Source organism: Etheostoma spectabile, chromosome 13 (genome assembly GCF_008692095.1).
Source record: "Etheostoma spectabile isolate EspeVRDwgs_2016 chromosome 13, UIUC_Espe_1.0, whole genome shotgun sequence".
Taxonomy (NCBI): domain Eukaryota; kingdom Metazoa; phylum Chordata; class Actinopteri; order Perciformes; family Percidae; genus Etheostoma; species Etheostoma spectabile.
The window spans coordinates 21293082-21296830 of NC_045745.1; the positions used below are offsets into that span (position 1 = coordinate 21293082).

General features: G+C 35.0%; 2 protein-coding genes across 2 annotated transcripts in view; one reads left to right on the forward strand and one right to left on the reverse strand.

Moving 5' to 3' along the window:
- caln2 (calneuron 2) overlaps positions 1–2393 on the forward strand; it is a gene marked incomplete at its 5' end in the record, with an annotated part of 26631 nt that extends 24238 nt beyond the window's left edge. Inside the window, 1 exon segment of the mRNA XM_032534581.1 lies at positions 1–2393. This exon segment is cut by the window's left edge and continues 848 nt beyond it.
- A 1163-nt stretch (positions 2394–3556) lies between these two features.
- The window catches only part of sdf2 (stromal cell-derived factor 2), a 3620-nt gene continuing 3427 nt past the window's right edge, over positions 3557–3749 (reverse strand). Inside the window, exon 3 of the mRNA XM_032534580.1 lies at positions 3557–3749. This exon is cut by the window's right edge and continues 1088 nt beyond it. The gene's annotated coding sequence lies outside the window, so the exon portion shown is untranslated.

A 3749-nucleotide genomic window follows, 5' to 3' on the forward strand; every position in this document is an offset into this window, starting at 1 on the left:
ATTGATTGACTTAACATTTTTAAATGACCACACATTTGTGTGGGTGTTTAAAAGGCAGTATATAATGTAAGCTCCGGCTGTCGGAGAGGTGTAAAATGAAGGAAGAGAACGTCAAATAACATTGGAGCTACAGTTTTGGTTAGGATCAGTATGAGATAAATTGCAATATTTTTAGTTATGTGCTGGTAGAAAATATTTGACTTCAGTATCTCATTGTAATACTGCCCAATTGTGGTAAATATAAACCACACAAAGAGCATGCCAGTATATACACTGCCATATCAAACATTACTCTAACTCCCATGGATGTAAATGTATAAACACTACTACATATCTTGTGTAAAGAGCAGAATGTATAAAAGGTAAAAACTAGTGAGATAAATCAGGGATATACAGTGGAGCTGTGACATGCTGTTGGTGGGTTACAGCTGTTTTCTTTGAAAAGGTTGTGGTCTAGTGGTTAAAATTAGAACTGCAGCTAGACGCTTGACCAGCCATGTTTACAAGGTGTTTAGAAGTGAAGAACAACGCCACTGAATTTGAGCTTTGATATGTGTTGTGTCAAAATCACAAGGGCAGTTTGGTCTGCATTGGTGAACATTAACTATTTTTAATGGCAAAACAAAGAGTATCTTTCTCCCACAACCCAAACTGTGTTGTTGCACCATTCTTCAGCTCAGGGTTGGATGAGAGACTAAAGGTGCTTTAGTACCTGTGGTAGTTTCTGGGGTATAATCTATGTTTAATGGTTCAGACCTTATAGCACTACAATTGTATAAAGCTTACTGGGGTGAAAAAGATTGTACAAGACCTTGTCAGATTTGACCATTATGTTAATCTCCTTTTATAATGGAGACCCCCCCCCCCAACAGTTTATTGTTAATCAACTGTAGGGATAGTATCCCAATTATATGTTCCTATTCTGTCATTGTTTTCCAAATGTAAAAGATTTTCAACAAATTATCATTTGAAACTAAGAATACCTGAGATCACGTTTGAAGAGTCAGTAGAACACAGTTCATTACAGCCAAAATCATTTTTATTATTTATGTAAGTATTTTGTGATATTAATAGATATTGCAAACATCTTTTCATTAATATTATGACAATTATTTTAACCGAATCGCCCAGCCCTTAGTTGATGCCATCTTTGAAATACACTTGTTGGTGCAACATGTGGATTCGTAAATTTTATGGTGCTCCCCTTGGACAAGATTTGATTAGAGACTGATTTGTTGTCATTATTCCCTTGGAGCGATTATTTGTTCTTTTGTCTAATGAAAACAAAACTAGATATTTCAACCAAACTAACGTGCAGCCATGTGAGTTTTTATGCTGTCCAGGTCTGATGAAATACAATGGGGAGAGGGCTTTCTCTTGAAAAAAAAAAATAGCTTTGTAAGATCAAGTATCACAGCAAAAAGTATTATACTGTAATTCAGTATGCATGTTGTTATATAGATTTCCATGTCTTTGAAAGACAAGGAGATCCATTTAATGTTTCTTTGTGGTTGCACAGCTTTGGTTTAAACATAGGTATGTATGTACTATTGTCACATATTTGACTTTCCAGTTTATACTGTAATAGCCATTTTTTCTAGTTTCTACCAGCTATTAATCAAATCAGAGTGCAGGAGAGGGCATTTTCATAAATATGCAAATACAAGGTCACATCATCAATATCATCATCATCATCATCATCATCTGTGTTTCACATCATCTAGAGTAGAGTCTGTAGACTGTGGATGCTTCAAATGTACATTGAATAAAATATATTGTGTGTTTTAGTCACATTAGGTTTTTATTTAGTGTTCTCACTGCCTCATATTCCTGTGTAAACCGCTGTATAATGTATGCTACACTTATCCTTGTGAGTCAGTTCATTTCTTTGATATTCTCAGCACATTGACATTTGACCAATGGACCATGTTTTCACCTTTCTCTATTAGCATCATGGTCCTTTTGAAACCAGCATAGACCACTTTATCTTAACAATTCTTTAATAATTGTGCCATTCAGACCATCCTTGCATGGCTATGTAAGGGGTACTCGTTTGGAAGACCTTTTATTAACACTTTTTGAAGTTTACATCATTATACTGTACATCTGTAACCGGACAGAATTAGTTTATGATTTTCATGTTTTTTTAAAGTTTATTTTAAGATTTGTTTTTGCCAAAACATGTTTTTACCTTGTAGATTGTATAGAGATAAAATTTAACACAAATACAACTTTGGCATGCTGCTTATAAAAAGAGGAAAGAAAACAGCAATAGTCACCAACTGAATGGATATTTACTTAAAAGTGCAAATAACACGTTTAATCTGTTTCATCTAAAACAATATATATATATATATCTATATATGTTTATGCAATAAAACCTTGTTTTGATAGAAATATAAAGCCTTTGTGTTTAATTGTGAAAGATTTTGTGCCTTGGGATTCTGAAATACTTTTTGACATAACATAAATGTCAAAAATGACATACATTTTTCTCAAGACCAACCCAAATTACAATAATAACTAAACAACGTTACACATTAAAATAAAGGTAAAACATTCTTAAATAAGGCAATGAAATTACAACTTTTGGCTTTCAATAAGCTGGTGAGCAGAAACATTTCACTGACTGTACATTGTTAAACTCATTATACTCCAAGGTAGTTGCTTTGCTTGTTACTTCTTGTTATCATCCTTGTTGTCTCATTTTAAATACTAATCCTAAAAACAGAACAAACAGACAATGCAGCTGGGTTTTCACTGAGCGCCTTTTACTGCAGTTTCCCATGCAGGTGCCAGAGCGTACATAAAGGAGCTGTGAGTCAGAAGGGCAGCCTCTTCAAGTGCAGAAATCTCACGGCTCTGACATCACCTTCAAACAATACATGCAGGTCATGTAGCACTACAAACATAACTGCTTTTTGTAGACTAACCTTGGCCGGTGTGACAGACGTGCACACAAAGGTTACCCTTGAGATTTTAATCTTAATACTATTTGGCTGGAGGCAGTATGCAGTGGCTAGAGGTGAATTTACACGTTTGTCAACATGTGAGAAGTGTCCTGTGGAGCAGTGCTGGCATCAGCACTCACTCTAAATCATGATAATTAGGGAGCATGGGTCAAATACAAGTGAGAATAGCCTCATCGCAGATACACTCAAACCCCATTAACTTCCAGATAATCGAGCAAAACATGCCATTAAGTGGACAAACAAGGCATTGTTTTCAGTGCAATGGCCCAGGGAGAAATTTACAGCTTGCCTTACTTGAAAATCATTTAGTCTGGTTTCATCTTTGTGGAGGTTGGACTTTATAATACAAATCCAACTTGCTCGATTACTGAATAAATGATCAAGTAAATGGACATGTAAAAAGAAACTATTCATTATTTGTCCATACTGCAATGCACTCCTTTTATGTCATTATTCATGTTGGTATATTGTGAATGCAGTTATCATGAGAGTTGTTGATGACATCAGTTATTCATTTGAGGTCATAATGCAGAAAGGACCAAATGAAAAGGAAGAAAATCCAATAAAGAAGTCACTGACAATGGTATGCATAAAATCACTTTAATATGAGGTATTCATTGCATGTGTGTTGCTCATATGAACCTCTGGAACAAAGAGTTTATCTAACACATATATGCATGCACAGACAGCATGAATGCAAAACACTGTACTTTCTCCTAGCACTTGGAAACTGATCAAATGAGGACATCCAACATCCAATTAAATGATGTACACATT